The following is a 24,568-nucleotide window of genomic DNA, read 5'->3' on the forward strand; positions in this document are numbered from 1 at the left end:
GAAATATTTGTGCACATTGCATGTAACTGTCTAGCTTTGGGAAGGAAAGATATATATGTCCACGCCCCTGTGGGAGAACCAAGTTTAGAAATTCAAACACACTCATTCTTTGCCCCAAATAAATACATTTGTCAGACCCAATGAGACATTAGGGAGAATAGAATCCAGTGTGTTGGTGCAAAGCCTGAGGGAAGTTCATGAGATTCTTGAAGACTAAGCTTTTCCATTCTGTTATTTAGAGAAAGCTAATTTGAATGTTTTGAAAGAAATTAAGTTTTTCTTGTTTACTTTTTTTATTTTGATGTGATGATGGTTGATAAGACAATTGTTTTTGGATAGAATTTTTTTAATAGGCTTATAAATGCCTCGATGGGGCATTTACTTAAACGATGATAGAGATTTGAGGAGTAAAAGCATGTCTGACTTAGTTTTAAGGTTATGTAACAATAGCACCTCTAAGTATTCATCCTGGGGAACTGCTTACAGTCATGACCTAATGATGTAAATGTGCTTTTGACAGTGAAGTAAATAACAAAGTCAATGTTGTCCCAGACCAGAAATCTGTAGAAGTTAGCCACTTGCCTTGCCCTGTGCACTAAATAGTGATGTTAAGTCTTGCCCCAGCTTAACTCCCATGGGTATTAGGATACTAGCACTTGGAAATTAAAGATACAGTGTAAACACCGTAAATTTTCCCCATACCTTTTAACATCTTCATGGCAGTGGCTATGATTTCCACCTGGCTCTTCATACAAACATCTCAATGAGTAAGGAGAAGAGGTTACTTGAATAGGAGGGTGTTGATTTTACTCGAAATGCAGTATTCTTGAGCTACCAGATTCTTAATAATACACGGTGTATGCACTTCACTGAAGCCTTGACTTCAACGGCAGGAGGGAGACAGCCTCACTGGGAAAACCACAGGTGGATTGAGTGTACACATGGGACAGTGAGAAAAGCTTTCTGTTCTGTACATTCTGTAATTGTAAACCCAGGCGCCATCACGGACAGATAGAAGTGCTACGGCTTGTGGTGACAGTGGGCAACCACACTGTGGAATTAATAAATAAATAGATAAATAAATAAATAAATAAATAGAGAGATAAGCCTGTCTGCAAAGTAAGCACTTCTTTTAAAAAAAAAAAAAGTTGGATTTAGACTCATTTATGAGAGAATCAATGTCAGTTGAGAAGAAACTACCTTAGTTTTTATTAATTTTTCCTATTACCCAGAGAAGCTCCCTGTGAACCAGGGAGTACTAAACTGCAGCATTCCTGGCATTTTGGTCCTGATCATTCTTGCCGTGGGGCTGTCCTGCGCACTGTACGATGGCCCCCACCCACTGGATGCAGTAGCCCTTGCTTCTCCTAGTCATGGCAATCAAGCTTGTCTCCACACATTGCCCACTGATACCCGGGGGCCCAAATCATCCCTGATTGAGAACCACTGCTCTGAAACAAATACAACAAAATGTGGTGAAGAAATCTGGGAACCTGCCTTTCATTCTGACTTTGTTGCTTCTTCAAGGGACAGGTCCCTCAGTCTCTCACTGTCCCCTCCATAGCTGTGACATGCTTCATTCTCCCCACAGAAATATGGCAGAATCTCTGAGGCCAGGCCTGGCACAGATATATGTCAACTGAATGATGAATGAATGAGTGAATGAATGTAAGTGCATAATTAGCCGATCTCTAAGGAAGAGGGTGTCCTCACTTCACAGATTCTCCCTGCCCCTGGAGCGTCTCCCAGCTTTTGTTGATGTCTATGTTCCCACAGTGTGGATAGAAGGTGGGAACCTTGCCCAAGCACTATGTGTCTGCTGGTCTTAAGTACTCGATCCGTATTGCACAACTAACAGCTCTAACCCCCCCACAGAATAATCCCAGTAGTGTGTGCATGTGTTTTTGTTGTTGTTGGCTTTTTGTTTTTGTTTTTGTTTTTGACTGTCAGGATGTCAAATGTCAAACTAGACTCAAACCGTGGTGAAGCTCCTGTAAAAACAGAAGGATAGAATTTTATGGCTTGGTTTTACAACGCCTTTCTTTAAAAGTTCACATCACTTTCTCCCGATTGTGAGATTCATCCTCTTCCTTTAAGGTTTCTGACTCTCTCTCCCAACCCTCTGCCCCAACAAAGGCTTAATGTCCATATGAACACATGTGCATATAGAAAACAAAGAGCCCTCTTTAGACTGTTTAGCTTGTTGTAAATGACAGAGTTAAACCTCAAAATAAACCACTGTAAAAAAAAAAAAAAATATATATATATATACTAACAGCTTTACGTACATATCTTCTGCAGGAAAAAAAATGTCACTACCAATAAATAATAAAATTAGCTCACACTAGTTTAACAACCAGACCCAGGAAATTATTGACATTGTTTTCTGGACACTTAGAAAGAACATCTTTGAATTATGAAAACTTCTTTACTTCTCTAAACTCTGTCCATAAATCCTTTATAAATACATTCATTTTTAATCTGACTATGGGAAAGCTACCGCAGTCTAGCTTCATCCGTGTATTAGGTACACGGCATCATGAGAAATGATGCACTTGTGGAAGTGAGAAATTTTAAGTTCATCAGAAGTTTTATAGGCTTTCCAAATGGCTTATTTTTAGATTAGCTTTTTTTTTTTTTTTTGTATTTTGTGAAATCTGGCATCCAGCCCTTTAAAGATAATCATTGGTATAAATAAATAAATACTGTCTTTCCTGATGATTATTTTGATAATCGATAGGGTAATTTGTTGCAGTGTTCAGTTATATTACCCTCACATAGCTTAGAATACAGAATAATGTTCCTAAAAGTCAAAAGGAAATCTTGTTGGCCGTGACAGCAGTGACTGAAGGTTGGGGGAGTGATAAAAACAGCATAAAATCTAATTTCTACTTCCAAAATGTCATTTAGCATATTGATTATTGACTAAATTAAGTAAGTGAATGAAGCAAAGTTCACAATCTCCAAATACAGACGTCTTAAAGCATTAAAATTCTAGGTCCGACAGGAGTCTGATACCTGACGTCCTGTTAGGGCAGCCCCCTTCTGTTCTTGGATACACTCTGGTCCCATCAAATCCACTCTCCATTTGAGAGCCCAAATGACTTTTTCTAAGTACAGATGTGACCACATCACCACCTCTCCACCTCAAAACCAAACCAAACCACTTTTGATGATTTCCCATTGTTCCTAAGATAAAGCCAAAATTCCTGAACATGATCCAGTAGGCCTTCCTATCCTGCCTTTTTCTGTTTCCTGATTCTTCCATTCCTTCGCTCTGACCGGTCATTCGCTGGAATCTTTTCTGTCCTCGACCCTTCATTTGGCTTACTTCTCATCCTACTTTGATCTCGTCTCAAGTGTTTCTTACCCAGGGAAGTTTCTCTGGACTCCAGACTAGGTCAATCTCACAATCCACACACGGTCTCTCCAAAGGACTTACTGGAGTTGTGGTCCTCCATTCATGAGTACACTGATCAGAATTCTGTCTGCCACCCCCACCAGACTCGCAGATCCAAGATGGCAGATGCCTTGCCTATCGTTTCTCCACATTGTGTCTGCAGCATCTTGTGTACCGCTCAATGTAGAGTGAGTGCCTAGTAAACATTTACAGAATTAATGAATATGTAGTCATGACATCCACGTCTTCTCTCCTTTCTTGTTCCCAACCAGGCAACTCCAATAGGTATCATGACTTTTGCTCTGTCACTGGGAATTGAAACATCCCCAAAGTGGTGTCCTCATCCTGGAGGCTCTTCCTCTTCAGGATGGTATCATTTTCTGTAGGTGGCCCTCTACACAGTGAAAACAGTTGTCATGGCTTCCGGGAGCTCTCTTTTCCTTTTGTCCTTTTTTTCCCCAGTCATTTCCCATACATTTCTTCATTTTCATTCCTAGTGGAATGGCTAGTAGTAGAATGATTCAGTAGAAATAGATTTATCAGCCTGTTCAAGGTTGTCTGTGTCTCTTAAAGGAGAATAAAGAAAATCAGACCTGGGCAGCTCTCTAGGTGAGTTTCCTCACCTATTACTAAACACTTCAATCCTTGGGCAGGGGACACTGGTAGTCACTGTATTAGATGCCAGTGGAGTAGGCATACAAAAAATAAAAATTTCTACAATATTATAGCAGGGTCTGAGATAGTCATCATCTGTCAAAATCGATGAGAACATACAATAATTTATAAATTGTCATTCTATTTGTATTTCTACTGCCAAAGCTAGATTAAAAAAAAAAAAAAAGAGTTTGCTGTTATGCCTGTTTCCTTAAAGACAAATAAAAAGCTCTAGTGATTTTAATTAAGGAATAAACTGTATAGATTTCAGCAAACATGTTTGGATTGTACAAGCCCTGAAACTCTCAGTTCCATAGACACTTCAGGAGAACTAAGGCATAAGAAAGAGTCAGATGGGAAGCATGATCTAGATCGTGCCACCCTCCCTCCTCTTCAGAGGACCTCTTGTCCAGGTCATTTGGGTGTATGAAGTATGACATCTGCAAATGGCTGGACAAGCGTGACCAAAGCCATTTCAGTACAATAATGAACATGATGTTGATTTAGAGTCCTCCTGGAAGTAGATACTTCGAGCCCAGGCTGTCAAGGAGCCTGAAGATAATCTAATACATATCTTTTTAGGTCCACTGATGAAAAGTGCAACATAAGTACAACATAGGAATCATAATTGTTATTTATTTATTGTTATTGAAAGTGCAGTTGGTCATCTTGATAGTGAGACCTAATGTGAGATGGGTATTGACAAACCATCATCTGATTTAATAATCTTTCTGGCCATTTTTATTTATAAATGAATCTTCTGTCAACATCAAATTCTCATTAGCATCATTAGCATTCTACGCTCTCCTTGGTAGGATCATGTAAAATTGATGGGATCAAATTTCTATTAAATGCAGTGCATGCTGCTGGGTTGTTATTTATACCGAGCATTCTGGAAGCCTGGGATCATAATATCTTGTAAATAAACATTACATTCAGTGATATCACCTTTCATTTTAAAAGGGTCTTTAGAAAGCTTTTAAAATGGCATGGGGATGGAGTACTTATTATTAAGATTGGAAGGAATGGAGCAATCATTTTATGTGTATGGAATTTCTGGGTAATAAGTGCAAATTAACATTACAGAGAAATTGATGTGAACAGAGTACATCTAAATTGAGATAGGATACTCAGATTAAGAGCAAAAAAAATTTTTTTCATGTATTTCTTTGCCCAGAGGTTTTCCAATCATTATAAAAAGTAGACTTTTCCACTTTGGCCTTCAGTTATAATGGGGCATAACTCTGGTTACTGAACACTGGTCAAATGATGAAACATTTTTTTCAAAGACCCAGGAACAGCTGCCGCTTATTGAGTTACCAACACCACTTCCTGAAGAATGTGATTTTGTTTCAAAGATAGCCAAGTACTGACCAGGCTGTCTCAGGCGTAGTTTGAACTATGATAACGTGGCATGTTGTTGTCATATTATTATTAGGTACATTTCATAAAGTGATTCCAGATCCTTCTCCCCTTTAGTTGGGGAGGGGGAGGTTTTATTGATTTTGGAGACTATAAATCCAAATGACACTTTCATGATTGAGAGATATACAACAGAGAGAGGATTTGTATGATGTTTTAGGAAAATTAGAGAATTTCACAAACTTGAAAGGAAGCAAGATTCATGGGGTAGAATCTGGATTGCAAAATGCATGGAAGCTTACTGGAATCTGTGAACTTCTTAGGGTTACAAGAAAGATGTTGACTTGCTTGCCAAGCCTCCCTCCTATGGGATTAAGTTTAAGGCCGACGTTCAAAGTATTTCTTGTGCTGCAAGATTTTGGAATGTCTTTTTAGTGAGACAGCTAAAACACTGTTGGGACTTCGAACTCATTCAACTTGTCTCCACCCTGCACTTTCAAACTATTTTTCTGCTAAACCATGTAAATAGAGAGAGAATTTTTGTACTTAAGATGCAACATCGTCATCACAATCCTCTTTTAGGTAAAGATAAACATTTTGTCAACAAGAAGACTTTTGATGGGCAATGCAATCATCTTTCACAATGAACTGTGAAAAGTAGAAAAGAGTCAGATGGATCCATACAAGTCCATACAAGAGGACCATTATGTCAGCAAATAGTTTTCTTGTCTTTAAGGGCTAGAAAAATATACGGAATATTTAAATCAAAATAATTTCAAAGTGTAATTTGACCTGAAAATTCCACTTTTAAGGATTTAGTCTAAAGAGATACATAAGTATATATAAAAATAGTTGGCTGAAATCATATTCCTTGCAGAACTGTCTATAATAATAAAAAGTTATCTGCTCATATAGTAAAATACTAATAAATATTAATAATTCTTGTGGAGGACTACAGTGATATATTACAAAGATGTTCACTATTGACTTAATACAGAGATATTCCATAGTGCTATATAATCATTTCTCAGGAAAGCATTCTTTAAATTATTTTTTTCTACTCAGACCCTATTGATTAAAATGGGGGATTTATAGCAACTTCTGGTATGAAGGCTATACTTTTTTTTTAAGATTTGTTTATTTATTTTGAGAGAGAGAGAGAATGTGTGAGCAGGGGCAGAGGGAGAGGGAGAGAGGAAATCTCAAGGAGACTCTGCGCTGAGCACAGAGCCGGATGTGAGGCTTGATTCCAGGACCCTGAGATCATGACCTGAGCCAAAATCAAGAGTCAGAGGCTTAACCGAATGAGCCATCCAAGCACCCCTAAGGCTATACTTAATTTAAAACAACAACAACAGTCAAACAATGTTCAGATGAAGTTCCATTTTCCAAGGACTTGATGAATTTCAAATTTTGACTCTTAGAAAACTACTTTGTTGGTATGCTCAGCAGTCATAGTTATTTTTGATGTATTTGTTAAATAAAGTCGGTATTTCCTAGGATACTTTTATGGTCATGTTCCTCTGGAGTCTTTGGCTCCTTGGTGGTGGATATAAAAGCTGCTGACGGGAACATGGAAGTCCAGGGAGGAGTATTAAGTAAGTGAATGGATGCACAGGGGGCTGCATTTACGCAAGGGTGACCCTGAAGAGACTTGACAATTTTCTTACTGTTCATTTATTTAAGAACATGAACTGAGCACCTACTACGTAAGAAGTGCTGGGGATACAGGTGTGAAGAAACAAGGTCCTGAAGGAGCTCCTGGTCTAGTGTGGGTCCAATTAGACCAGATCATCCTGCTATAAATTAGATCATTAGGAAGAAGAATTATAGAAAGAGGTTCAGGGAATTACGGGAACACTGAGAGAGGCAAGTGGCTAACTTGCCTCAATTTGCCCAGGCTTTCTTGTTTTTAGCACCAAAAGTAGAGGAACCTCTTCAGTCCCAGACAAACGGGGATGGTTGGTCACCTTAAAAAAGGCATCTAAGTCTGCTAAGCTCTCTGGAGGAGATGGCCATGGACTTCTGGGCTGAGTCTCCAAGCCAGGAAGGGACGAGCATGGTGGGTAGGTTGCAGGAGGAGGGCCAGAGCGAGGGGGAGGAGCAGATTTCAGGCAGAGGAGGCTGCCCCAGAAGAGAAACAGCACAGTGTGGGAGGGGCCACGTAGCAGCTCTAACATCCCCAGAGCATTAAGAATGCAGTATTGGGATGGAGCTGGGAAGAGAGGTGGCCAGGGCCTGATCCCAGAGGACTGCGAGGGGCGTCCGTGAGAGTGGCGGTCAGCTAGGGCTGCTGTAACGGAGCACCGGGCTGGGGGGCTTACACAACAGAAAATTCTTGTCTCATAGCTCTGGGGGCCACAAGTCCCACACTGAGGGGAGGGCAGAGCTGGCTGCCTCGGAGGGCATTTCTTGGCTTGTAGATGCATCATCCTGGTCTCCACCTACATTTTCACGTGTCCTCCCTGTGTGCGTGTCTGTATGTGTGCAAGTCTGTGTTCAGATTTCCCTTTTATATCAGTCCTAATGGATTCGGGCCCAACATAATGACCTAGCTTCCTTTTTTTTTTTTTCCTTTTTGAGAAATAACAATACATTTTAAGTCATTCATGTTCAAGGTGGTTTGTTGCACAACAATATGTTGTAACAGGAGCAGGCAGCAAATTAAGCAAAGACATGAACAGAAAGGTGACACCTCTTCCTATTTTTTAAAGTTGAGGTATAATTGACATATTGCATTATATTAAGTTCAGGTCTACAACACAATGATTCAATATTTGTATATATTGCGATATGAAAACCACAGTAAGTCTAGTTAACATCTTTTCTAATACATAGTATGGTAAAGTTAGAAAAAGTTAGAAATTTTTTTACTCTTATGATGAGAACTTTTCAGGTTTACTCTTTTAGGGGTGCCTGGATTGCTCAGTTGGTTAAGCATGGGACTCTTGATTTCAGTTCTGGTCATGGTCTCAGGGTCGTGAGATTGAGCCCCATGACAGGCTCTGAACTGGGTGTGGAACCTGCTTAAGATTTTCTCTCTCCTTCTGCCCCTCTCTACCTCTTAAAAAAAAAAAAAAAGATTTATTCTTTTAGGAACTTTCAAATATGCAATACAGTATCACTAACTATAGTCACCATGATGTCCATTATAGCCCCATGACTTACTTACTTTATAACTCTTAAGTTTGGACCTTTTGACCCTTTTCACCCATTTCATACTCTTCCCACCCCCCCAACCACCATCTGTTCTCTGTATCTATGAAATTACTTTCCTTTTTTTTTTAGGTTCTACATATAAGTGCGATCTTACGGTAGTTTTCTTTCTCTTTGACTTATTTCCCTTCACCTTATTTCACAAGGTCCATCCATGTTGTCACAAATGGCAAGATTTCATTCATTTTTATGGCTGAATCATATCTCATTGTATGTATGTATCACATTTTCTTTATCCATTCACCAACTGATGGACACTTAGGTTGTTTCCATGTCCTGGCTATTGTGTGTAACATTTCGATGAACATGGGGGGACAGATATTTTTCAAGTTAGTGTTTTCATTTTCTTTGGATAAATACCCAAAAGTCAAATTGCTAGATCCTATAGTGATTCCTTTTAAATTTTTTTGAGAAACCTCTATTCTGTTTTCCACAGTGGCTTTGCGAATTTCTATCCCCACCAATAGCGCACAAGGGTTCCCTTTTCTCCACACTCGCACCAACACTTGTTGTCTCTTGTCTTTTTGATAATAGCCATCCTAATGTTCTCATCTTATTTTAACTAATTACATCTGCAATGACCTTATTTGTAAATAAGGTCACATTCTAAGGTACCAGGGGTTAGGACTTCACCATATAAATTCCCAGTGGATGCAATTTAACCTCTTACAGTGGATGGGGTAAAGGAGGTTAAATGGGGAGACTGAGTCCTGGTGGTCTTGCAGTACAGGGAGACTGTTTTCCTTCTCGATTCACGGTGGGAGAGACCCAACCATGTAGGGGAAGACCCCACTTCAGTATACCAGATACAGAAAGAGGGTAAACAGCCGAGCACTGGGGAAGGGCCTGAGAGGGGCTGACCATCCCCATGTGGATGGTGAGAGGAGCAAGGAGTGAGGGCCATCTCCTCTGGGCAGCCAACACAAGGGCCCCTGAGACCTCTCTTCAGTAAGGAATAAAATGGATAAAACATGACCTATTAATAATTACTCTAGGTCCAGAAGAGAGAAACGTTATCCTAAGGAATGTATTCAGAGGAAGTCTTCTTAGCTTGGCTTACCAGCATAACCAGGAGAAAGTAATATGGCAATTAAGATGAAAATATATATGGTCTCCCTCAAACAGCTGTGAAGAGAGGACTGTGACATGAAGAGATGCCTGAGTGGAACAGGAAGGACTGCAAAGAAAGCCAATAGGAAGTGGGATCAAAGGCTTCATACCTATGAATTGCAGAATTGACAGGGCAGAAAACAGCATCTCGAGATCTCCCAGAACACAGAAGTAAAGGACCTATGTGTGAAAAGAACAGAAGGGCCAAAAAACAGAGATTTCCCAAGCAGTCATGGACATGTATAAAAAAAGGCCCGACTAGGTGGAAAAGAAGACAGTTGAAGAAAACAGTCTTGATCTGAAAAACAAAACAAAACAAAAACATAACTGTAAACACATTTAGGCATGTTTTTTCACATATTATGATTATACATTTAATTTTTATTAAACTGTAATCCTATTTTTCATGCATAGCTTGGTTTTTTTTTTTCACCTTTAACAGAATACTGGGAGTATTTTCATGTCAATAGATAAATCACACAAGAGATTTTGAATTGCCATAGGTTATTTTATCATAATCATTATACAATAACTTAACTATTCTATGATTTTATTTTGAAATTTTGCTTTTTACAAATAATGCCGAGGCATATATTTTTTGTTTATAAATTGTTTTCTACCAAACACATTATTTCAGGAGGATCATTTCTTAAAGTTTGGATTACTAGGTCAAAGGGCATGTAAACTCCTGGTTCGCAGACTTTAGGATTCCATTGACCAAGAAATTAAAAAAGTAAATAAAGGACCAAAATAGGTTGTCTGCTTTTTCTTCTGTCAAGTAAGTCCATTAGAGAAGAAAAGCCTAGCATGATCATGCAAAACAGAGAATATATTTTATACCCAAAATCTGAGAGGATGTGATCTCACAATAAAGGGCTATGTTTAAGCTGAATAACTTCATACCGTGAAAAATTCGGGGCATTGTCTTTATTATTTTCTCCTTTAGTCTACACTGGTGCCAATTCTGTCAGGAACGGATGGTGGCCCATCAGAGGGCACTTTGGAAACATCAAGTAGACCACTCTGCCTTTGCAACAAGGCAGTTCATTGTTTGCTATTTTGAAACTATAACTTTCACTTTTCAGTTTTGCATTGTTATGCATTCTGTAGATGGGTGGATTCATGCTGAATATGCCATTTTGAGTTCTTTTTAAGAGTCCCGAAGGCACTGATCCTTTTATCAGCAATTCCTAATGCAGATTGTCTCTTTCTGCATACATTGCCAGAAACACCCAGGTCATTTAAGTGACATGCAGAGGAAGGTTTGTGCTCTGGAACTGAGGTTAAAGGCACAGACTCTGTATCAGAGAGATCTGGAATCAACTCCTGCTCCTGCCATGCTTCTATGGTTGTATTAAAAAATCAGCCTGGGCGCCTGGGTGGCTCAGTGGATTCAGTGCCTGCCTTCAGCTCAGGTCATGATCCTGGGGTCCTGGGATCGAGTCCCCAGTTGGGCTTCCTCCTCAGTGGGGAGGGTTAGGTGGTAAATATTTTAGGCTCTGCAGGCCCTGGGGTCTAGGTCTCAACTATTCAGCTCAACCATGGTAGCATGAAAGCAACCACAGTCTTCAGGAAGCAAATTAAGTGTTCCAATAAAACTTTATTTATGAACACTGAAAACTGACTTTCATATAATTTTCATATGTTATGAAAGATCCTTCTGATTTTTTCCCCAATCATTTAGACATAAAAACTATTCTTAGCTCAGGGGCTCTATAAAAACAGCTGGCCTTGGAATTCTTAGTTTGCCAACCCGGGCTATAAACCATAAGGAAATGTTAGAAAAATTGTATCCAGTTGTACTTTTGTGAATCACACATTTTCTTGTAACTAAGATTAAAAATAGTTATTTTGAAAGGAAGGATTTAAAAACATTGCCCTGATGTATGGCAAGAAAAATTGTAGGATTTTTACAGGTATAAAAATTTCGAGTCCCACCTTGTAATCTGTGGAGCAGGGAGCTGAGGGCCAGCCGGCTAAGTGAGCTACGAGTTCTCTCTGGAGAGAAGGAAGGCTGACATGGAACGTTCCTGATTCCTGGCCTGGTGTTCTTTCCACGGCACGGAATCCCATGATTTTATAATGCACACTTCATAGTTAAGTAGACACTGAGATTTTTATTCGTCAATGAAAAGCTTATTCAAAACTTTGTTCCCCTGAGAAGAAAAGATAAACAATAATTTCACGTGGTAATTTTCCAAATTTCTGTACCATATCTACATATCCAAACACAGCTGTATGAAGGCATAAATTGGCTCCAGGCAAATGAGGCTGCCTACCCTTGTTTTCAAAGGCAACGTATGTTATTTGTTCAATGAAATGTACTGCACGGCCCCCACCCCAACTAAAAAAGAAACAAAAACAAAAAACTAAAGAACTAAAAAACAAACAAAAAGGACAGTTGTTAACAATGTTTCTCATTGGCTCTCCATTTGAATGGTGACCGAGGGAAAGACGGAGAGCAGCAAAGGAAGGAAAGAGAGTGGCGTGGGGGAGAAGGAAAGAAGAGGGAGAGTGATGAAGAGAGAGAGATTTCAAATTTCAAACAAAAAATTATCCATTTACTATTGCTTAGTGAAGTCCTTTTACCTCACAATAAGAATTTAACTGAATGACATCTTGGGCAGCTTTCTCAGACCTATGAATTTGTGATTAAAATTTATGTTAAACTTATTCCTGGAGGTTCAGAACTGTTACTTGTACCTGTACGAAAACAAAAATAGAATTATAAATGATTTAAAAGTTTTCTTCTCTGTATTTTGTAATTTTTCCATAATGTGTTACTAATATATATATGTACTCTGTAGCCACGTTCAAAGTAGTAAGAAAAGGAAGAACCATGCATATTGTATGCAAGCTTTAAAAAAAAAAAAACCTCTTCCTTTTTTAAAAAAAGATGCTTATATTTTATGGAACTTTATAGAACTGTGCTGTTCAATATGGTGACTACTTTCCATATGAAATGTGTCTGGTCCAAACTGAGATGTGCTATGAGCGTACCTACGCACTGAATTTCAAAGTCTCAGTAGGAAAAAAAGAGTGTAAATATCTCATTAATATTTTTATATTGTGTACAGTTTGAAATAACATTTTGCCTATATCGGGCTAAATAAATACAAAATACTAATATTCATTTCACTAATGTAGCTGCTAGGAAATTTTTAGTCCTATATGTGGGTTGCATTATCCTCCTACGGGTCAGTACTGTGAGAGCTGTTAAGCTCTTACAGTCTATGTCTTAGTGGTTCTTAAGAACTGGTAACAGTAGTGGGACGCCTAGGTGGCTCAGTTGGTTAAGCAACTGCCTTTGGCTCAGGTAATGATCCTGGAGTCCCGGGACTGAGTCCCACATTTGGCTCCCTGCTCAGCGAGGAGTCTGCTTCTCCCTCTGACCCTCCCCGCTCTCGTGCTCTCTCTCTCATTCTCTCTCTCTCAAATAAATAAATAAAATCTTAAAAAAAAAAAAAAAAAAAAAAAGAACTGTTAACAATAGTTAATTCTGGAGAAGGAGACCAGGAGACCTGAAGAGGTTTGGAGGAAGAGTGTGTCCTCCTCTTGTGTCTTGTATATTTTTTCCGCATGCATATATTACCTATTTAAAAGCTAAATAATTTTAAAATAATACAAATTAAAAATAAAATGGGTAAAATGGGTTCTTAAAGAAAACTCTACAGATTATTGTTACTGTTGATCAAAACCTTGGAAGGTCTTGGGGAGGGGTCCTTTACTGTCTGAACAAGTAACTATTGAGACCTTTTACTTCTTATTAGTAGTGCGTGCGTGCGCGTACGCGCCTGTGTGTGTGTGTATGTGTGTGTGTGTTTGCACGCAGGGACGGGTGAGTGTAGGCGTGTGCATATTTACAATTTTTCTTATGGACAGAATTAGATCTGATTGGCTCAGGGCTTTATTATCCCAGTATATTAAAGAAAGTAAATTTCATTTAAGGAATGGAATAATATTTTTGTGGGGAAAATTAAAATACATTCTCAAAATATCCTGTATTAAGAGGAAGACAGTAAATAGAGCTTAAAACCCTGGCTTGGGACCCATTCTCCACAAAGGATGTAACTTAATGATTCTGTGGTCATTTAAAACAACAAATATTTTTTCCACTGATATAAAAATGCAATTGTTTGCTTTTAATATAAATCAGTTTACTTTCCACTTAAAAGAGAAATCACTTACAAGGCAATAATCTTTAAAATTAAACACTTTATCTCAACTAACATTTAATTTTCTTTTATGAGGAATTCTTCCCTGAATTATAGCCAAAGATCAAATTCTGTTAATTTCATAATTATCAGTTTTATTACTAGTCATCTGGTTTATCACACTCTTAGAAACAATTAAATTCTAAAAAGCTACTCAAAGGACTAATTTGTGTTCAATTAATAGCTTATGTTTCTAATACTATAAAATGTGATAAATTACATAAAACTCATACGTTAAGACTCTAATTACAGCAACATCACCATTTAGAATTAGGTTAAACCATATGTGTGATATTGTGATTAATAACAAGAAATATATTTATTTGGTCTTCATCCTCTTTCCTGGTACAGGCTCCTAAAACTTTTAGAATTACCTAAATAAAGAGAGAGATACAAGTGAAAGGAGCATCTTTTTTTAAAAAAGCTTTTATTCAAATTCCAGTTAGTTAACATACAGTGTAATGTTAGTTTCAGGTGTACAATATAGTGATTCAACACTTCCATACCTCACCCTGTGCTCATCAGGACAAGTGCACTCCTGAATTCCCATCACCTATTTCCCCCATCTTCCCCACCCACCTCCCCTCTGGTGACTATCAGTTTGGTCTCTATAGCTAAGAGTCTGTTTCTTGGATTACCTCTCTCTCTCTTTTTTCCCCCTTCGCTCCTTTGGTTTGTTTCTTAAATTTCACATATCAGTGAACTCACATGGCATTGGTCTTTTTTCTGACTGACTTATTTCACTCAACATAACACTCTCTAGCTCCATCCATGTCTTTGCAAATGGTAAGATTTCATTTTTTCTTTATGGCTGAGTAATTTAGTTGTTCATAACAAGGCCCCTTCAACCACACCGGCGTTTATGTTAATGAGGTGACCTTTGGAAAACCCTCCGGTAACCTAATGATGGAAACTAGTTGCTAGGGAAACAAACATGTGATTAGGAGGTTGGAACTTTCAGCCCCCCCACCCCCACCTCCAGGGAGTGGAGAGGGGCTGGAGTTTGGCCAATCACCATTGGCCAAGGACTTAATCATGCTGATGGGATGAAGCCTCATAAAAATCCCTGAACCACAGAATTAAGAGAGCTTCCAGGTTGATGAATTGGAATACATCTACAGACTGGGAGGGTGACATATCCCAAACTCCAGGGGACAGAAGTTCTTATCTTTGGTCTCCTTTGGGGACCTCTCCCTATGTATTTCTTAATCTGGTTGTTGATTTGTATCCTTCAATATCTTTTGTCATAAACCTGTGATCTAGTAAGTAAACTGAGTTCTGTGACCCACTCTAGCAAATTAATTGAACCCGAGGAGGGGTCATGGGAACCTCTGATTTGTAGCCACTGGATCAGAAGCACAGGTGACAATCTGGACTTGTCACTGGTATCTGAAGTGGGGGGGAGGCACAGTCTGGTAGGCCTGTGGGATCTGATGCTCTCTCTGTGTATGTAGTGTCACAGTGGAGTTGAACTGTAGGACACCTAGCTGGTGTCCCAGCTTGATATGTGGAGAACCCATAATCTTGTCTACCAAAATGGCACTTTTATCTGGTTCAACCCAGTACTTAACTGAAGTCTCATAACTTCCTATTTACCGGAAAATGACCTGTGGTCCAAGGAATGTGGGTCACTACTACCTTACATATTTCAGTTTATTTGGTCACATTTCTTGTGTCTATTTTATAATTAAACAAAAATTTAGCAAGTTCATTCTTCCTATAAATGGTTTCCATGCTATTAAACAATATGATATTTTATTTTGTGGTCTTCAGTAAAGTCATAGATTCAGCTGTTGCAATATTTTAGCTCTTTAGCAACTTTGCTTCCCAAATCCTCAATATAACATTTTGTATTATCAATCTCAAAATATTATTTAAAAAAAAATAACCCCACTGTCTTAGCTTTCTTAGGCTGCCAGAACAAAATACCATAGACTGGGTGACTAAAAATCCAGACATGTATTTCCCACAGTCCTGGAAGCTGGGAGTCAAAGATGAAGGTGCCAGCCAGTTCAGTTCCTGGTGACGGTTCTTTTTCTGACTTGTAGATGTTCTTGCTGGGTCCTCACATGATGGTGGGGAGGAGGGGAGGGAGAGAGAGCAACGCTCTCGTGTCTCTCTTTATAGGGGCACCAATCCTATCCCAAGACTCCACCCCCATGACTTCATCTAGCCCTAGTTATCTCCCCAAGCCAGCCCCACCTCCAAATACCATCAATGACATTGAGGGGTAGGGCTTTAACATATGAATTTGAGGAGGGGAGAGACACAAACATTCAGTCCCTAACATCCACCAAAATAAGTAAGTAAATAAATAAATAAATAAATGCTGTCTCTTATACCATTGAACGTTGTTTTCTAAATACCTCAAAGGGATAAAATCTTTTTTTTAAGAAAAGTATTCATTCATCCATTCATTTATTTAAGAAATGATTATCAAGCTACAGTCTGGCTCCTATCTGCTTTTCTTGGAATCTGTTGTCTTTCCACTACTCACTACATGCTTAGCTCTCCTCACAGAAGCTTATTTACTCTTCTCCAAGGAGTCTAAGCATTAGCTCTCTGGATTTCCCATCAGTATGTATGGAATGTTCTTCATTTCTCTACTCCACCACCTTTTCTAGGATGCTCTTTCCACTTCCCTGGGTAAAACTGGCCCTCCCTGCCTTCCTGTGCATGTTGTTTCTCAATCCCTCCTAACATGTCTTCTTCCCATTAGAATATACACTCTTTGGGGTAAAAGATTTTGTCTCACACAGTGTCTTACACATGGTAGGAGCTAATGAAGGCAGATGGAATAAGTGGTTATACAATTGTTATTGTTACCAAGGACCATGGACTCAGTCACTGAGTTTAAGAGCCCATCATACAGAAGGTAAAATTTCCTTAAATGTATTATGACTCTCATGGGAGAGGTGATGGGAGCTGAGGGCTTGTGGGTTTTCAGAGGACCCCATCCTAAGAATTTGTAACTCTGGATAAGCCCACAGATTTCAGGGAAGAAAGCATGCTCTGATGTAAGGCCAGCCTATGGGCCATTCCGGATTCTGGATTCTTGAAGACATGGTGAGAGATCTGTTTGAGGCTGGGGTCCTGATACCCACAAGTAATACACAGCTTACCTGTGCTTTGGGTTCTGTAAATTTCTCTACCATCTCCCCACCAACACACACACACACACACACACACACACACCTCTCCATTTGACTTTTTCTTCTCTTGGTCTAATGCCTTCTAGAAGTATATCATTCTTAACAGAATTTCATGAACTTTCTTGGGAAAGAATTCCTACTCAGAACTTAAGGTCTTTCCCCCCACTATGGGCACATATCTATGATTTTATGAAAGGCAATGGGATCATTGGAATTATTTAATAGTACTTTTTTCAAAGCTAGCCTTGTGTGGTTGCATATATTTATTATGATTAGAGAGGGAACTTTCATGTTCAAAGGGAAAAGAAGACTCCATACTTAATACTGGAAAATCAGCAAATACAGAAATAAAAGACATAAGTTTATCATGGGTAAAGAAAGGAGCATGTGATTGGAGGCAGAAAGAATACGAACTTTTACCAAAATTCAATACTAATGGCAATTCAGGCCTGCTTAACAATTTGAACTTGAAAAGCTTTGAAGGGTACGTTTTAGGGATAAAAAGATTGTGAACTCCCTCCCTTTGCTTAGAGGAAAAAAATCTCATGATTCCTTAATGTTTAGCTTCCAGGATTTGCAGGCTACATTGAAATGATAGTTTTTTATGCATTAATGTTTACATAACTGCTATTTTTGCAGACATTTAAATTATAGAGAACAGCAATTGTTGAGGGAAAAAAGTAGTATAAATAAATAGAAGCTAGAATTTTCCCCCTTCAGAGGTAAGCTTTTGCTATTCCTAGCACAGAATTCTTGTGCTGTTTGTGTGAGGTTGTTTTTCAGGCCCACAAAAACTAGTTTCCCCGAAATAAAAATGTTGCAAGAAGGAAAACATACAATAGGCTAATAAAACAATGTTTGACTTTTCACGAGTGATATGGTGAAAAATATATTTTTAGCTTTAGGTACATTGGCTCACACCAGTATCTCTGTCATTTTCAGGAAGAAAATGGTAAGCAGGAAGTATAAGGTAAGCAGAGTACGTTTCACATTGTACATCCTGAGCTTGGGCACGATGTATATCCCATGTTATTGGGTAGCTTGGGATTTTATATCACAAAATACATGTTTAGAGGCATTATATCCTGTGACTCCCAGGATGGGCATAACCAAGATGCTGCAGGTCCTGAGGGCAGAGGGGGAGGGCTTGAGGGGATGGTGTGGCAGTGAGTCTTGGGTGACCACACATCTCTTTGCCTAAATGATCCCCAGTAACTCCTCTTTTACTCCCAAAAGTGTCCCAATTTATTGGATGATAAACTTGATTACCTTTAACTTAGGAGAAACACGAAGGATGGAGTGGAGGACCCAGCTTAAGCTTTCATGAGATCCCCAAGTCACTTAAAAAAAAGGGAGTAATAACATTCCTCAATACGGGCCATTGATGCTTTCTTGGTCTCGTATAAAATGTGAATAGTGGCTCTTTTTATGGATCTGTAACTTGTGTTCTAAGTGAAAACATGGAGGAAGCTAGCGAACTCGGGACCGACAAAGCCCCCAGCCTCTGCTTCCCTCCCCTCCCCCCACCTCCACCACCCAGTGACTTCTGCCCCCAAGTTCCACTTCAGTCTCTCTATGGAAACCCTGTGGTCCTCACTGCCAAGAACTATCCTGAAAAGGGCACTACTGATGAAGAGGGAGCCTGGTGCCAGGACCACTCCAGTTAGAAGGAGGAAAGAGATGAAGAAGTTCAGGAGATGTAATAAAGAAGAAGTATACCATTTTGAGGACAAGGAAATATTTGTGCACCATGTTCATAAGAACATTGTTTGCAAAAGCCAAAAAGTGGAAGCAACCCACGTGTTCATCAATGGATGAGTGGAAAAACAGTGCATATAAACAAAATTATATATATATATATATATATAAGATATATAATTTCACTTTAAATAGGAATGAAGTACCCATACATGCTATGCCATGAATGAACCTTGAAGATACTACACTGAATGAAAGAAGCCAGATGCAAAAGGACAAATACTGTAGGATTCCATTTGTATGTGGTCTCTAGAGTAGTCCGATTCAGAGACAGAAAGTCGAATGGTGCTTGCCAGGAACTGGGGGAGAGAGGAATGGGGAGTTAGTGTTTAATGGTAGATGTTAATGGGTAGAGTTTCTGTTTGGGAAGATGAAAAAGTTCTGGAAGACAGATGGTGGTGATGGTCGCACAATGCTGGCCATATACTTAATGCTACTTAATTGTACAGTTAAAAATGATAAAGATGGAAATCTTATGTTTTATGTGTTGTCCCAAATGTAAATAAAAAGAATACTTTGAGGATGGGACAGTATCAGAACAGGGACACAAGCAGGAGCCAGGGTTTCTTCTTTGGTGTTTGAGTTTGCTGGGGTTGCTGTAACAAATCCCTACAAATGTGGTGACTTTAAACAACAGATGTATTTGCTCACAGTTCTGGAAGCCAGAAGTTTGAAGTCAAGGTGCCAGGAAGGTTGGTTCTCTGGGGAGGCCCTGAAGCAGAATCTGTTCCTTGCCTCTTTCTGGCTGCTGGTGGCTGCAGGCCGTCCTTGCTGCTCTTTGGCCTGGAAGGGCACCACTCCAGCCCAGTGTCTCAGGGTCCCGAATCTCCCTCTGCCTTTCTCTTACAAGGATATCTGTCATTAGATTTGTTTGACCCTAAATACAAGATGATCTTATCTTGAGATCCTTCACTTAATTAAATCTGCAAAGTTCCCCTTTCCAAGGTTACATTCACGGGTTCAATGAGAACATATCTTTTTTTGGTGGTGGGTGGTTGGGGGCGCACAGTTTGACTCCATTCATTTGGAAGAGCTGGCTTGACTCAGAATTATGAAGCAAAGTCAACTTGTCATCGGTGAGCTCTGCCTACCTTTCCAATGGGCTATGGAAACTTCTTGCCTTCCACTTCTCCCCTGAACTTCCTTCCCTGCCCTCCCCTATGGGCCTACCCGACCTGTCCTGACAGATGCCGAGCTCAGAACCAGCACAGATGAATTTTAAATTCATCTGTTGGGTGTCTTGTTTCCATTTCACGTGAGAGAGCAAGCAGGCTGATGTCATGGGAGTGGGGAAAGGTTTTATTTTACCCCATGCAGCCATAGATTTTCATGCAGTGGGGACTTCTTTAAGTAATATATTGACTTCAGAGATGATTCTAATGATGGAAATAGGATGTAAAACAGTCCAGCAGAGCCTTTACACTGTCCTCAAAGTCATGCTGTATCAACACCCACCCCTCTGCCAAGCCTGCGTGTCTGCCTGTTACTCCCAGTCTATGCCTTTTCCTTGGCCAAACAAACTTCTTCCAGGACCCTTTGATCATTTTCTCTTTCCATGCCAAATATAAACCTTGTTATCCACTGTGTCTGGAACATCCTCCCACTTTCTAAACCATATTGTTTTTCATTTCTGCATTGATTTCAAAGTCTTCCCCCTTCAGGTGGGTTTAAGTGATGTCAAAACATCACAGCCCGTATTCTTCATTAAGATGGTGGTTTTTAAACACAAATGTTTCATTTTAAAAACATTTAAGAGCCAAGTAATTGCCTGTTTTACTGTAACCTGTGGAGTGTGGACGAGGCAGGCCATGTGGGCACATGAAACTACATCACAAAGCCTAATTCTGGGTAAATAAAAGACATCTCCAGAAATTCCTGGGTCTGCCTTGTTGGAATGGCTTTGAATAAGCCAACCTATCTGGATGAGGACGATTTGTAGTAAAAGTATTTGAGAGACCTGTGCAATATCTATCCCTGGTGAACAAAGCAAGAAAAATATCATGGGTGGAAGGCCCCGGCATACATAAAGGTATGAAGTCCATTAACATTATTTTTCCTTTCTGCTTTGAGACTCTCATATTTCATTTGAATTATTTTTTTAAAAAATGCTCAGTTCACTGGACAGTTTGATTATGTAAGCATTCTCTACTTAAATGGTGAAAATAAATATCAAGAGAATAATCGCACATGCCAAGTGTGTTCAGTGAAGCAATATGTGTAGGCAGCATTGAAAACAGTGACACAGTGATTATCTGTGCATAACTTGGTCATAATATCATCACTGTCTAGACTACTAGACAATTAGCATCCAGACATACTATAGCTCAGATTGAGGAAGGTCATTAAAACATGAAAGAGAGAATAGGCCTATTTGGGAAAGAAAGATTCAGTTCGTTCTTTTCTAGAAAGGTATGTATTGGAATTTAACTTTGGATTGAGACATGCATTTACGGTCGGTTTTTTTATGCGTCTCTGCTTAGTCCTTATTTCTTTCAATCATATGGTTTAATCATTTTATATACACTTAGGGCAAGGCACATTTCTTTGATGTGATAATGTACTCCAGTTGCTACCTCTTTGCTCTTCTTATATTGCTTTAAGGGACAGATTTCAGCATTTAAGGAAATATCCATGTTATAATGGAAGCCCTTATGCAGAAGATACAGTTTTATATGACATAAAGTCATAGGATAGCAGAGGCTGTTGTGAGTTCACAAATTCCCCATTCGTTCTTCTCCTGCTTCTATGATAGGCGACCACATTTCCCAGCCTCCTTTGCAGTTGGGTGGGGTTATGTGACTGAGTTCTGACCAATGAAATGTGGGCAGAAGTAATACCTGGCCCCAACCTCCCACTAAATTCTCCTTGTGTTCTCTCTTCTCTTGTCCACTAACTAATGTGGATAAGAGCTACACAGCCCTAGACGATGGTAGATTCAGGAAAAGGGAAGGCCAGAGTGGTAAGTCACCGCTGGAAGAAGCACAGCCCTACCCCGAAGTCTCGAGCTTACCTCTGGCAAGTCACCGCTGGAAGAAGCACAACCCCACCCCGAAGTCTCGAGCTTACCTCTGGCATGAGTGATAAATAGAATTTGTTTTCGTTAAGTCACTGAAAATTTTGAGTTGTTTGTTAGAGCAGATAGCCTACACTGAACGATACACATGGCTGGCATTATCGTTATGTATTTGTTATGCTATAATAAGGGAAATTTCAGATGCACCTAAGGTAACTGACATCTATTTTTCATATGGGTCTAAGGAACGACATCCAGTGTAGTTTACCGTGAGTGAGTCACTCTTGGCATGGGCATGTCCCCTGCAAGGAACACGTTCCCTGTAGAGTATCTATTGGTTCCCAATATGCAAACTTCATAGGACATATGTATCTTTCAATGCAGCATTTATACTTACATCCCCAAAGGTGAATTCAACACCCAGTCTAGTAATGAGAAAAAAAGATCAGACAAAACCAAATTGAGGGATATCCTATAAAATACCTGAGCAATACTTCCCCAAAGGGTCAAGGTCAAGGTCATTGAAAGGGAGGAGAGTCTGAAAAACCATCATGGCCAAGAGGAAGCTAAGAAGACATGATGACCACATGTATTGCGGTATCCTGGATGAGATCCTGAAACATAAAAAGGTCATTAGACAAACACTAGAAAAGTCTGAATAAAGTAAGGATTTCAACTGATAATAATGTATCAGTGTTGGGTCATTAGCTATGACAAGTGTACATAGTAATGTAAGGTGTTAACAATGGGGAAACTGGGTGTGGGGTATACAGAAACTCTCATTCCAGTTTAGTTGTAAATCTAAAACTATCTCAAAGTATAATACATATATATAGATATATTTATTTTTGAGAAAGTAAATACAACATTTTTCGCAGAAGGACTTAACAGGAAAAATCTTGGATTGCTTTCCAAGTACAATTGGGTGACTGTGGGTGGTGTAGAGCACACTTCAGGGCAAGGAGTGGTGTGTGTACCTTGGACATGGTTGACACACTGAGACGCCAGGCTCTGCACACACAGCAGCTGTTGTTAATAACTGTGGCCATTTCTTTGGTGATCAGGAAGCAAAGATGTAAACCTTTATCACGTTGACCTGACATTGATGAATAAGAGTCAACAGAAGGTTGGAAGGGTCTGATGTTTGGGATGGGGACATGTGGGATTGCCTTGCACCGTGACCATCCTCTTGAAATCCATTCAATCATAACTTCCTTGGATTGTGCATTCACTTTTCATGTGTTCGGTCTCGTTTCAGCATTGGAAATATACAATCTTGAAAGGACTGGCTGAGTTTTATTTCTCTTGCCCTTTCCCCATCTCCCATAGCGCACACACACACGTCTGCATGCGTATGTACTCACACACAGATGCACGTGGATACGTGCTTCCTATGCACACACAGCCCCTAGCACCTAGACCCTCAACAACCCTGGGAGCATGGGGAAGAAACACCACGGCAGGATAGATGAAGTCAGGCAGACATCACAGGCAAAGGGCCTTGAGTCTTCTGCGGAGGACAGATTTCTTCTTTTGATAGCTATTTGGGCAGGATGTTTTGTGGAAACTCTGATACAGAACCAAGAGAGTAGGGCATGATGCATTTTCTCCTGACTTAATTCTTTTCTTAAGCATGGGTCAGCTCTCAAACCGTTGAAAGAGTTAATGTTTTGTTTTCGTCCACTCCCTTCCCCACCACCCCAGCAATGGAAACACAGCAGCAGAGATACAGAAAGCCAGCTTTCAAAGACAGATGCTGGAATAACAAACTTGCTTTTTCAGCGAGTACTTAAGAAAATGGCCATTTTCCGTGGCATGACACCAACACTGTCACGCTGGTATTTACTTTCTCTGCAGAACATGTGTGCATGTTGTGGGTTGCAAGTGGAACTTTGGCCAACCCTGGCCAGGCATAAAGGAATCATTTATGGCCCTTCAAAATCATTAGGGCTATTACTCCTGACTTGAAATGAGTGAAATGCACAGACTCCTGCCAAAGGGGGAAACGGGTCCTGCTGCTTTCAACGTCTTCAAAGGGAGCTTCTCCAGGATGAACTGGTTCCAAGCAGAGCAGCCTCCAGAGGAGTCAGTGACGTGAAACACACATGCCAGGCTGGGGCTTTTGCTGGCCTCACAGCCCTGCACTCAGGCACGTGGGGAAGCTCCCATTGGCCACCCTCCCGGTGTCCAGCAAGTGTCCTTCATGAGGCAGCACAGACACCCTGCTTTACCTGGGGGTGGAGGATGTACCCACACTCATGGCTTTCCCTCCTAAAGGAGTCAGTGTGAGATCCCAAGTAGCGCCCCCTGTATGAGGGGTCACGGCCTCCACTCTCCGCCTCCCTGAAGTTCCCCCCTCCACAGGACAACGAAGACTCTGTTTATTTTACTGATCGTTAAATTGAGGTGTCACCTGATACATGCACTGCTAAAAACCTTTCAAAACATGCTGATATGCAGTGGTTTGGAAGAGAACATTCGGGTAGATGAAATAAGCTGAGTGTTTTTCTTTTCAGTAAGTGTACACACGTACACACCCACATCATCCCAAGCACATATATTATAAATTTGGACAGCCCCTTCACCTCACAAGGGCCTAGAGATGTGACTTTTTAAATGGAGGGATCGGCCTTGACCAGCGACTTTCAAACTGTGGGTTGTGAAATCAATTTAATGGGTTGTAAGCAGC

The sequence above is a fragment of the Neomonachus schauinslandi genome, chromosome 1 (genome assembly GCF_002201575.2).
Source record: "Neomonachus schauinslandi chromosome 1, ASM220157v2, whole genome shotgun sequence".
In the NCBI taxonomy this organism is placed as follows: Eukaryota; Metazoa; Chordata; class Mammalia; order Carnivora; family Phocidae; genus Neomonachus; species Neomonachus schauinslandi.